Below are 13542 nucleotides of genomic sequence, written 5' to 3'. Positions count from 1 at the left end.
TTGAGTGGGAAAAGGATTTCTAAGGACAGTGGGGGCCTTACCAGAATCACTTTTGGCAAGGTATTATATGCATTCCTGAAGCCGTAGACAACACCAAGTCATGTGGTCTTTAGCACAGAGTTTGCATGGATATCTGGTGGGTTTATCATTTTCCTCATCAGTAGGCATATCAGCCTTTTGTTTTAGGTTGGGCTGCTTTGGTGACTACTATTCAAAAGGAGCAGTATTTTTCTTATTCTTCTTGTTCTTGCCACTAGATTTTTGTGTATACTTCATAGAGTTTACCGCAGTGGCAGGAAGAGCAGTCATATTGGTAGAGGGGTCCACTGCCCGCTTGGAAATGTGACCACTAAGTTGTTTTACAGTGGCCCTAGAGGTTGTGCTGACAATCCTGTCAGCATGCACTCCGGGGTGCTGAGTGGCAGAATCATTGGGGTTACCAGGAGAATTGGGATTATGTCATAAAGAGTGCTAGGCTATGAATATAACAAATGTAAGTGTTGGGGATGATGTATGGATTGGTCTTTGTGACCGTACCACCTAGAGAGACATCTCTAGCGATTTGTGGGGAGTAAGGACTTGTAGAACTAGTATGTTAAGAGAAAGTATGGGATGGGAGCTTTTAATAACCTCTGCCTACATCTCCATTCATGAATATGATCAGAGATGTGGGTGGTAGTATCTTGCCAAAATGAAGTGAGGAGCTATGTCCCAGTCTCATAGTATATAGGTAATTGGAAGTGCTTTAGGAATTTGATTGCTAAAGTGACAAATGTGTTTACTGACGTGCGTGGTAGCTCAATATACCATTTTGCTGCATTTCCAGTGAGGGTGTAGGAAAAAGGACATAACTGGACATTGTCATCCACCATAGAGTTTGAAACACACCAGAGATGGTAGGTGGTAATATGGGTGCCCAGATCCTCCCCTTGTTTTCCATCAAACTTTGGGATGTTCATTGGTATTTTATGTGGGATCAACGACCATTGTAAGTTGTGATATATGGGGTAATTTGTCAACTTGTATAGCTCGGGTATATCCAATGTTGCCAAGAAAGGCAGAGAGTTAGGTGCCCCCGACTCGGACCATGGTGATGATGGATGACTTGAGGAGTTTTGCACTCCCCCCATCGTTTGGTTCCCCATATTCTACATGGGTTGCATGGTGTAGAAGTTGCTTTGAGGTATGGTGTTTTAGAGTGGATTTCCATGAGGATTTTGATATTGGGGTATGAAAGTGCCCCCAATATAAGTGGTGCCCCCTTGACTCATTTGAGTATGTGAGTAGGGTTCCCCCATGGACTGGTTGGGAACCCCTTGTGGATTCCTGCCCGGCACAAAACTGACCATTTGGCCTTGATTGACAGAGAGAATGCTCATGTCAATTAGCAACTAACCATGCATGCCTGAGAATGGAGGGGGAACTGTCACATTCCCTACCGGCATGTGTATATAAGGAACCCCCGCAGGTATATGAATCTAGGGGTTTGAACTGTACATTGGCGGCTGACCATGTTGTTGGTAAATGGAAACCACACCCATAGTGCTACATTGAGTGTTATATGGAGCACTATATGTGGCACTTGTTGAAGGTATGCAGTTTTGTGCCATACGGGTGGAACCCAGCATCTGCTGGGTTCCACTCATAGAGGGTGTCATGTGAGTGGTTGCACCTGGGACAAATGGGACAGTGGAATTCCACATTACCAGTGTTGCGATGACTGTCGACTGGGGGAGTGGTGAAGGACCAAAAGTGTCCCTAAAGTTTCACAACTCGTTAGTCATTGACTGGATAGATGGAAATGTTCCCACTATGAAAGAAGGAAGTACAGGTACCATGGGAGCCAAGACAGGTTCCAACGAATTCGTGAGTGGAGGGTTAAGGGGGGAAGAAATTCATCGGTAAAGAAATCCTTTGTCAAACTTGAATTATTAGTTGTCCAAACAAATCCTATGTGAGATCTTGGAGACTGATCCCCCGAAGATGGGGAATTCAGTTCAGTGGAACTCAACAGATCTTCCACAATGAGTGGAGGAAGTCCTAACAATCGTCTGGAGTAACGATGAGGGCCGGATGTAGCCATGGTGACTATTAATTTTTATCAAATAAATTTTATCGTGATATTCTTTGACGTCTCAAATGATAGCACTCGTGTACCTAAATAAATATAAAAAATACACTAAATGGATTAATAAAAAAACAAAGGGAAATTACCTCGTCTAATAAGCACCGATCACCGGAGATGAATCCCAGTATCTCAATGAATAACAGAGAAGGATGGCCAAATGTACAATTATAGTTACTCTAGAGCTTCGCCAAAACCTTAGATTGAGGGGCCAAGTACTCTCATGAAGATGAGCACCCTCCCAAAAAGTGAAGACAGAGTAGATCCATCCGTGTTAAGTACTAGGGTAGCCCATCCCAGTCACCTTTTGTAAGTACCTATAAGTTTGGCCACTAGAGTTACCTCAGATCATAGACACCACTGGGGGGGGCATAGTCATAGATAGCACGCTATGTGGGCAGGATACCTGAGTCCCTGACTCAGTTCTAAAATCCCCGAAGGGACCCCCAATACACAGAATGCCCAAAGGATTTGTAAGAGAATGCGGGCTGCCTTCAATTATAGTCCTATGCTATCTCGTATTTCACTCTGCTTTTAATGGAGTGGTCCCAGTAGTATGAGTGCAAAAGGAATTTTTCACTCGTTAACGACACTAGTTTGGTTTTCGACCTTGGGCAGTTCACTCACATGCTTATCCCAAGATCCTAGCCTAGCTAATGTTGGTTTGATCAAAAGAGTAACTAATTGATTTTTAATGTAAATTTTATGTGTACTTGATTATTGTCTTCGGTAGGGGTGTTGATGTATGAAATATGGTGAGACTCTCGACTCAATAAATCATGCAAAAACAATGCTTTGAATTTTTTTTTTCCAATTTCATGCATACAAGCTGTATTCTACATATTCATATTTTTCACATATCCATAGTTTTGTCTGTGCATCTATAGTCTTTCAACACATGAATAACCAAAAGATTCTTTTCCAATATTTCCTAAAAACTACTAAAAACCAAATTGAAGCAACTCACAACTATTTAAACAGAAGGATGAATACAAATTATCAGTCTTTCTTTCAGGAAAAATGTTTTTTTAGAGAGAAAAACCAAAACTTTTTCCTAAAAATAAATTTTTAGGATGCCAATTTTGCTAACATAATACAGTTACAGATCTTATTTCAGCCCATGAGAAGATTTCCCATCCCTTTTGGTCCACAGATACTACTATAAATCAATGGAAAGGGAGACTAATGCTCTATAACAGTGGCTACAGAGAGTTAGTAGGGTCACTAATGCTCCCTGTACATAGGCATAGTGCTTTATAAAGCTCTATGTAGCCTGGTAACCTGTGTTAGTGTGGGAAATCTATCACAAAGAGGGTTTCAAAAATCAGTTTTTGAGATGAATATATACTAGTAGGATGCAACAAGATATTTGGTGGATCAGAAAAAGGATTGTTGAAGAATAGGGAGATCTTGGAAGGAAGAGAGAATAGAGAAGAGCCTGGGTAAATCAGGAACTACATGTATAGTCCCCAGCGGAGTTGCCAATTCTGCTATGGGTAAAATGCATGGTGTATGTAGAATGAAAACTACCCTTAAAGGCCTTCCCTCGACCTTTGACAGACTTTAAGATTATATGTAGAAGCTACCAAGTTATACACATGTTCATCTATTTAATATCAATTAACAAAGTATGGAAAGAGGATTACCTCAAGTCTCCTTTTAGATTTGTTTGGAGATCTCAATGTAGCCAAGAAGAACTCCTTCAAAGCTGGCTCATTATCAATTCCTGCACAAAGGAAAGGAAAACACAATCACAGCATACAATCTTGAAAACTAATATAAGAATGCATCACGAACATCTATTTACATACAAATAAACTACTTAGCTTAACAAGTATCGAATGAACAACTTAATGAAAAAGGTTACCGACACCATGGAGTAGGGAACACAATTGTAGTTCTGTATTAATAGTGAAAGAGTGATTACAACCATCTGTTGTATCGGTCTTCCTTTGCCCCTTCCGCTTCTCTCTCTCTCTCCTCTAGCTCACTTCTTCAAGTATGTGACAGTTCACGATAGCTTAGTAGGCTATCCTTTCAAATGCTCTGAACCCTTTCACAATGGCCCTCTCACTGCTTATGTAGCAATCAAGTTAGGGTTTCCAAGCTCCTCATAGATTTCATTAGGGAAAAAGTAATGAACTTGCTCTATTTTCCAGCTCTTTCCCATTTGACTTCTTTTTCAGATTGGAATTTCCCCAAATAGTATGATTTTTGGGAATTTCCTTAGTTTTCTTGAGTAAATTTAGTGATAAATATCTATATATTTTTGAGAAGATTCATTGGTTTGACCCACTAAACTTCCCTTAGTTTCACTAACGCTACCCCTGGTTTAACAACTTTAGTTAGTAGGGTCACTAATGCACCCTTAGGCTTGGTAACAAGCTTTATAAAGCAGGTTTTCGATGTGCAACCAACGTTAGTGTGGATTCAAGGCTTGAAATTGTGGTATTTGCTTCAGTCATGCTGTCTTTCACCTCTGATTTGATGAGAGGTCATTTTTTTGTATAACAACACTCTGATTTCTCAAAAGGTGTTGGCAGAGTCCTTAGAGAAACATCTATCAATCCCTATTCGGCATCATTTATGGTTGAGACTAGGACAGTATCTGATCGTCTTCAAGCCCCCAAATTTCATTCTTGATTAATGAAAACATCCTTGGCAAATGCTTTCAGAGTGGTCCATCTTTCATAAATCCAATAATTTGACCTTTGACAATCAAATACAAACGTCCCTGATAATCCCTATTAATCATTACTATGGTCCCGAAGGCTAACATAACAGGACTAGACTCCTATCACGTTATTCCATGTTAATGTATTCAGAGCGTAAGCTTGCTTTGAGCACTCTAATTTTTTCAAAGCAACAGCGTCGGAGCCGCAACCCAGCCAATTAAGGCCAGGATAATGCTGCTGAAAAAAGGGACAGAAGGGTAGGTTCACACCGAGTACGTGAACAACCCTTTACAACCCAAGATCCAACTACGAGATTTTTAACTGCAGCAATTTAAATATACCCTATTGGAGCTGGAATTATCGTGGCTCCTGGCACCAGACTTGCCCTCCAATGGATCCACATTAAGGGATTTAGATTGTACTCATTCCAATTACCAGATTCAATGAGCCCAGTATTTTTATTTATTGTCACTAACTTCCCATGTCAATATTGGGTAATTTTGATAGGGTAGAAATTTGAATGAAGCATCGCTAGCACAAGGGTTGTGCGATCCATCGAGTTATCATGATTCACTAGAGAAGCAGGCAAGCTCGCACTGGCCTTTTATCTAAAAAATGCATCCCTTCTAAAGAGTCGGGACTTGGTGCACGTATTAGCTCTAGAATTACTACGGTTATCCGAGTAGTATGGTACCATAAAAAAATTATAATTGATTTAATGAGCCATCCACAGTTTCACAGTCTGAATTAGTTCATACTTAGAAATTCATGGCTTAATATTTGAGACAAGCATATGACTACTAGCAGGATCAACTAGGCAGCACCCTCCCACTTCAAAGGGCATTCCAGGTTCTCTCTTATGAGGAGCCAACCTAAACACCCATCAAGTCAAAGAGATATCAAAATATCATGTAAAACTTTTGTGCCTTGCACCTCTTGCATCCCAAGCAGGAAGCACACGCAACATGCCAAGGACATGGGGAACAAATGGGTAGACCTGCTGAGCCACAACACACTAAGTCCACTTCAGAGTTTGCAACCACACCCCAACCAACAAGAAAACAAGTGAGCACTCACCCACTCCCGATCACCTGCGGCAGCCTCAATGCAAAGGAAACAAATGGAGAATGACTAACCATGGAACCTCTATATTATAAATGAGCCCGAACCCTCCTCGCCCCACATTGAGGCCACCTAGGAATCCATCTAGATAGCAACAATGATGGACCTCAATCTCTGGATTGCCTATGGTAGCCTCGATGCGAAGGAAAAGAAAGGAAATAAAAAGAGGGCGACTGACCACAAAGCCTATCATAGAGAGGACATAAAAACCTCCCCGCGCCACACCGATGCCACCTAGGAGTCCACCTGGACAGCAACAACAGGGGACCTCGATCGGATGATTTCCTGCAATAACCTCAACACAAAGGCAAGGGAAAGAAATAATACAAGATAAATCGAGCCCACAACCTCCCTTAGAAATGCCCCCCAACCCTCCCCTCCCCACACAAAGGCCACCTAGGAGTCCACCCAGACAGCAGCAACGATGTACCTTGATTGCATGATTGCCCATCGAAGCCTCAACATAAAGGAAATGGAAGGAAATAAAACAAGACCAACCGATCCCACAACCTCTCTTATAAATTCCCCCCAACCCTCCCCTCCCCGCACCAAGGCCACTTAGGAGTCCACCCGAATAGCAACAATGGTGGAACTCGATCACTTGACCGCCTACAACAACCACGATATGAAGGAAAAGGAAGGAAATAAATTGAAATCAAGAGGCTCACTACATAATACAATACATATCCAAATAGGAGGAGGGATCGGGCAGCTGTACACCCCACACACCTTACGTACAGGAAACCTAGGAGATTTCCCACAGATTTACCAATTGGACAATGAATAATTTTCACCTACGGCCACCTCCATGTAGAAGAGGGAGGTCGAAGTCTTCCACCTCGAAATCCTTCTTCCAGATATCCCCCACCATTGATGTAGCAAGGCTCCTCACCATTGGACCACAAGTGCATACACAATTGAAACAAAAAATGCCCATAAAAGTTGTGACTTAACATTTCCAACCACAAAAGCCTGCCAGGCACGTGAGATGCAAGGAAAAATCTAACCACTCGATCAAAGATATGGGCCAACACATCTATCAAAACCTCAAAGCCATTGCAACCATGGATGATGTGCACTTTGAAAGGAATGCCAACCCTTAACTTTACAATAAGGAGAAAAACAACTCACAACACCTGACAGAAAAAGAAAGCAAGAGGGAGGGTAGGTGGTTTACAACCAAAACCCTTCCATGTTACTCTTAAATGTATGCATCTCAACCGACAATGCCAACACAGAAAGAGTACAAGCACAAGAAACCAGCACCATAAACAACCGAACAATGAAGAGGCTAGTTGTCACAGGGAGCCACACCACAACAACCCATACAACTCTGAGAACTTAGAGTAGAAGGGGAATTGTTCACATATGCCTCCCAGGACAAGCATGGCCAACATTACCGCTTATGTGCTACCAAGTTGGTATGGAGAGAAGATGAAAATCGGCCACCCTACGAACGACACAAGGCCATTCTTGAGGAAAACCTGAAAAGCCAACTTGTTATCGGGAAATCTAGTGTCTATTCAGAGCTGCTAGTCCCACTAAGACGGGTAGCTATCTTAGAAACAAATAGATTAAAGTCACTTGTTTTCCTTTACGAGAGAGAGATGGGAAAGAAGTAGAGAGTACCAACCTTTAGTCCTTTGCTTGGCTCCTTGCTTGTTTCCTTTCCCCTTCGACAGAATCTTGCCACTGCTTCCTTACTTGTCCAGCTTGAAAGAGCACCTATATATTCACGCCAGCATAATACCATCAAAGCATAGAGATATTTCACTGTAAACAATATAGGATCAGATATATATTGACCATACAAATGCATATATCAACACAATATTCAGAAATCCACAAGAATATGGAGGAAAACTCAAATAGCTTTATTAGTAAAAGTAGTAGAAGAGAGGATTACAACCACTTGGTCTGACCCAGTGTCATCCTCCCAGCTTGAAAGCCCTCTTCACCTCACACAAAGCAAGATCACCCAACAATGTCTTCAAAGAGAAACCAACAACACCTCTTTGCAAATTACCAAATTCCAACCCCTGGATCTCTTGGATGAGGGACCCATTTATAGATATTTGCAGGGGGTGAGTCAGCTTTTGGGATTTTGATTAGTGTCATCTCTCTGATAGTTCTTAGTTCCACATGGAGATTTTATATCTCTTACTCCTCCCTAGGCGAACTCAGAGAGGCAAATGTCAAATGAGCAGTTTCTAGAAGATTCTCTGGGCTTCCACTTAGCAAACTTCTTGTGCCATTTGTCTGCTCTCACTCATCGCACCTTACAGAAGGTATTTTTAGTATGCATCGCACTTTTTGCATGTGGTAGGTGAGATGCATCGCACACTTTGCACTGGGCAGTCTGTATGGTCCTGCTTTGACTAGTTCTGAGTGGTTTTTCATGGAAAACTTCTGGGAGATGATGTAATCAGCTGACCTTGGTCCCTTAGGGTGTGAAACAACACTTTTATGGACTTAGAAGCCCTCAGTTTATGGACATATGTGATTGGGGTCGCAGTGCCCAAATATGTCTATAACAGTTGCCCCCTAAAGCATGAAGTTGTAGATCTTTTGATGTCAGGTGAAATGCTTTATAATGAGGATCCAAGGTTTTTCACACTGGAAGGTGACCTATAATAAGATACAATACAATACATTATCTTCATAATATTTTCATGATCTAGCTGAGGCGGGCATTCCCATGCTTAGCTTGATAAATTTATTTTCATGTACATAGGACAAACAATCTTCTGTGTGCAGACTGATGATTCTGGTAGAGCCATCATCCCTTAGTTTGGATGATTATCTATTCAGCAATGATGTACATTTGATGTCTTTATTTTCTTAATTATATCGCAACTTGGATGGATGAAAATAGATCTGGGTTCTTCAAAACTCGTTCAATCTTTGCCCAAAAGTACAAGTCGATCCATGTGAAAAGATGTTCTGATGTCGAAAATGGAAGGACATTGCCTGATTACCAGCCAATGATGTAAGCTGTTAATAGACATGAGAGGAATCATCGATGATGATGATGACCCTCAAGGTACTGCAGTACAATTCACATGGTGTGAATACATGAGTTGATGTTTAACACCACGCAAAATCTTTCGGTTGAAGGCCATTAGTGTAAACATGTCATCAGAAGTGAGAAAATTGCCATTAAGGCATGCAAGCTTCAAAGTACTGAAAGGGTTGTCCCTAGGTCAAATTCTTTGATAGTGAGCTGATGTCGACAAGAAGTGACCCATCATAGGAGGGCATTAATGGATCCCACATCTATGACATGGAATGGAGAAAATGATTTTGTAGAGGTGAAAACGATCTGATGACACAAGGTTCAAGGTGGCGGTCATGAAAGAATGAAGTGTGAGGGTATTGTAGCGGATGAGACAAAAGATGGGTAGGTGAATTCTCTGAGTGACTTCTCTTGAACATATCGGCGACACTAAAATGGATTGGTAGCGTTAAACCCAAAAGTGGATGGTACAGTAGACCAATCATGATATGACTGGTGAACAGAATAACCCAACCCAGCTCAATCATGGTGATGGAGTGAAAGTGTCATGTTCAAGAGCGACCTGCTACCAATGAAGTTTCTTCAAGTTTTCTTCCCAATTTTCCCTAGTCATTTCTGATTAGTACCTCTTTATTTTTGTCAAGCTTGAGGAGGATAACATATGCTTGTTCCATAATTTTCCCTTCGGGCAAACCCGTCGCTATGTTTTAACGAGCCTAGAAACAGTGAAACTCGCTCTTGTCTGAATGGACAAGTTTGTCGCTATTATTTTAATGAGTTTAACGACAAGGATAACTCGGTTCTTTTCAATTTTAGAGAGTCTGAAAAGAGACAAAAAGAATACTCCAATATTCTTTTTTGTAGCATAATCCCTTAAGTCCAAAAAAGTATAAAACAATGTGAAAGAGAAGACTGTTCGATAGTTTTAACAAGCCAAACAAGACAAATGCTCGATCTTTTTGTGTAATAATCCCTCAGGTCCAAAAATATTAAAATCTAGAGGAGGGATAACACTTCCAATCACTTTAACGAGCTTGAGAGGCCAATCGCTTGGCAATATTTTCATATTTTACGAGTCAAATGAAAAGAGCATAAAGGAGACTCATTTTTTGAGGAACGAGTGATGTTTTCAGATAGTAGTTGGTTCTAGGTAAGGTTTGGAACTTTCCAATCACGACAGTGTAAAAAGGTGGCTAATAGGATCACTCATCGCAGTTTTTCCTGAAAAGGGGTAAATAATCAAATGGAGGTGAATGGTCAGCAACAACAAAGTGGAGGTGATGGTAAGAACACGACCAAGGCTCAAAATCTGATGAAAATGCATTCAAAATGGTTATTTATCGGAGGCGGGTTCATTTTTTAATGAGCTTAAACTCTGGTGGAACATATGTTCATTGCTAGGTTTAATTTTTAACGAGCTTGAACTTCGCGTAAAACTGCTCGTGATAATGGTCTTTGATATTCGATTTACCATTAACACTATTTTCTTTTGACGGTCGTACTACCTGTTCAATTGCTTCATCAAACTGATTAGAAATGAGGACATATGCTTGAAAAATGAGTTCAAAATCTAATACCCTACTTAAATTACATGAAAAGTAACTTAAAAATAGTTTTTTACCCCTCATTTTACCATTTCATTTGGAGTTGTGACTATTGGAGCTCTGGAAGTGTTTTCCCTTTGATTTCCACCAGTTGATTCCAGTAGATTCTGTGGATGATTTTCGACGCCGTCTGGACCAGGAAGGAGCTAAACCTAAGCTCTTTAATCACATTCTTTCGTTTTTGAATTCTTAGCATGTTTTCCTGCTTTTCTAGGCCCCTGGGGTTTGAACATTTCATTCTACCCCCATCGCACTTAGTGTATATTGAAAGGTGTGATGCATCTTAAGCTAGCCACTGGCCAGAATGTATGCATTTCACTTAGTACACAGCTAGGGTGCGATGGGCGCAGGGAGAAAAACTTTTGCACTGATTTTTCATGGAAATTTTGCCCCTTTTTTTCCAAATCAGGATCCTGATTCTTCTCTTGTTTGTTTTTCAGAGATTCATCGGAGAAAAATGGTTGTTACATGGCATGAATGTGAGCATGAAGAAGAGGACATGGTTTCCCTACATGATCTGGGTATGGTAACTGCATTGTGGAACTGTGGCTTGCTCAAGTTCTTTCACATTTCTAGCATGAGGCAAAAAATCAACCTGTTGCAATATTTCCTCGATGCATGGGATCCTACCAACCAAGTGTTCCAGATAAGAGGTAAATCCATCCCCATGATTGTTGAGGACATCTACTTTTTGACCGGTTTATCGAGGCGTGGTGCCCCTCTCTCATTTTCAAGTTCTGCCCATTGATGAGCCCCAAATTTGGTAACATTTTGGGCTCATTTGGCCTAACTACCCTTGCTCAATCCTTCATTTTTCATAACTTATGCATCATTTTTTAGTATGTTTATGTCATTTGTACGAATAAGGGCAATCACTATTCCTAGGTGGCTAACACATGCTCATTTCAGGTTTTTTGACACATGTTGGAGCAAAACCTAGCAGATAAGGGCTAGGAGACAGCCAAGATGGGGTTGAGGATTCGTAGGAAGGTTGTCCACGACATTAAATAGCCTTCCTCGGGATCTTCACCCTCAACTCTGAGCTCCAAAAGCCACCACAACCGGATCTAGAAGGCAGCCAAACAGATTTTGTGGAAGCAGTTGTTCACTCCCAATTTGGTTAGCCAAGTCCCATAGATTTAGGAGGCCAGCTTGGGGCCTCGTGATGTATAAATGATAAGGCTTCAGCCTTCGAAAAGGACTTTTGAAAAACTGTTGCACATTCTGCACTACGAGCTGCCAGCTTTGTTTTTGCTCTTTTGTAGCCATCATTGGCATACCTTTTGACTTATGATTATTTTTTAATGAGAAGCAGTCAGATTTGATCTCAGCTCTGAGTTTCTAAAGGAGCCATAGCTCTCGGGGTTGGGTCCAACCTGAGAGCCCAGGGCCTTCTTCTTTTGTATTTATATCTTTCCTTTCAGCAATATGGTTTTCTTTACATGCATTTGAAACGCAGTTTGTTGAGTTAGATTTTTTGTTGTGGTTAAGTAGGTCATTGTTAGAAGATAGAGTTGCTTCAGATGTCTAGAATAGAGCAGAGATATTAGAATTGATAAGAGTTCCAGAAAAGGGTTGCCTGCACTCTCATTTTCACCTCTTTCTAGGGGCTGGAATTGCAGACAGTGCTACCCAGCAAAAACACTAGTTTGCGTACTCATGCAATCTTTGGTGAAATATTTTCATTTGTAAAATCCATGCGCTCAGACCTCTTGGAATGTTTCTTTGCTTTAGTACCATACATGGTTCTCTTTAGAGATAACGTTGTTGTTCATTGGTTTCATTAACAGTTAGGATAGATTAGTAATATTTTAGTTATGTGCAGGACGTGGATGATTTGGTTCAGTTTACACTGTGCAGTGCAACTCCATCACTCTCTCATCCATATAAGCTTCGTCCAGGCCAACTGCTCATCTCCAAATTAGACCCCTTGTCTCGCAACTACTCTACTGCCCACGTCATCCTACCTTTTTGGCATTCCATTCCCTCTGCCCTCTTTAAGACAAACTAGCTTTCCACACCCTCTCATCACCTCATCCCTCTGTCACTAAGTCATTACAAACCCCTCTCCTACCTCCCCAACCATCCATGCAGCCTCTTCCACTCACCCATCATCCAAAATCCAATTGCAGAACATCCTGTAGGAATTGCTGAACATCCTGTAGAAATTCTGAAACATCCTGTAGAACCCCTGCAGACTTCCTGTAGAAGCTCATAAACGCGGTTTCTTGGCAGCCAAACTTTGTGAAACTCTCTGTAAGGATGTTAGGGACTCCTTAGACCCTCTCTGAACCTTCCCAACCTCTTCCAAGCATTTCTCCTCCATGATCCGCCTCTGCACAGTAAGAAGCCAGTTAAAAGCACATGCATGATAATTATACATAACTTATTCAAAAATATAAAAAGATGCTTTCTTCAGGTAGAAGTAGTCTAGACACATGCATCTTACCTTCATAGAAGTAATGGCATCTCTTTCAGTAGTTTTCATTCCCATCTTTGCATCAGTAGGACTAGCTGGTAGAATTAGGGTTTGCTAGGGTTTGCGTTTCTTGTTGGCTTTCAGTTTCTTTCCGCAAGTAGATTAGCTTCCTTTGAGTTAGCTTTCATCCATCAGTTAAAAAGCTTCTTCTAAGAGCTCATAGAAGTTGGCTTAAACCCCTAGCGAACTTCTTCCAGCTGACCAAGTGACAGCTGTGGCAAGATCTAGTACTTGTGCATACAGCACCGTCGCTTCCAAGTTTGTTACGAACTACCGGGTTGATAAAATTAAAGAAGGAAACTCCAGGAGTTGTAGCATTATTGCTACAATACTAGAGCCCACCATTGTTTTGGCGCCATTGCCGGGGAAGCGTCAGAGTATTGTTGATTGTTGCTTTTCTTCTATTTTCCTACTCTCGCCTTCTGCTAAGTAGTTTATTTCATTTCCATTCCACAATTTCCTTTCTGCAAAAGTAGCATAGACATTTCCTGCTTTCGTATATTAACATTTCAATTCCGCAA

At 41.2% G+C, this 13542-nt stretch overlaps 1 pseudogene; it reads right to left on the bottom strand.

Moving 5' to 3' along the window:
- Nucleotides 1-4607: 4607 nt before the first annotated feature.
- Nucleotides 4608-5620, bottom strand: LOC149191709 (18S ribosomal RNA; annotated as a pseudogene).
- Between the last annotated feature and the right edge of the window lie 7922 nt (nt 5621-13542).

This window comes from Pinus tabuliformis, chromosome 2_2 (assembly GCF_031772625.1).
Source record: "Pinus tabuliformis cultivar Carrire ecotype Pingquan chromosome 2_2, CPIR1, whole genome shotgun sequence".
NCBI classification, from domain to species: Eukaryota; Viridiplantae; Streptophyta; class Pinopsida; order Pinales; family Pinaceae; genus Pinus; species Pinus tabuliformis.
This window is presented reverse-complemented; position numbering and strand designations above follow the sequence as displayed.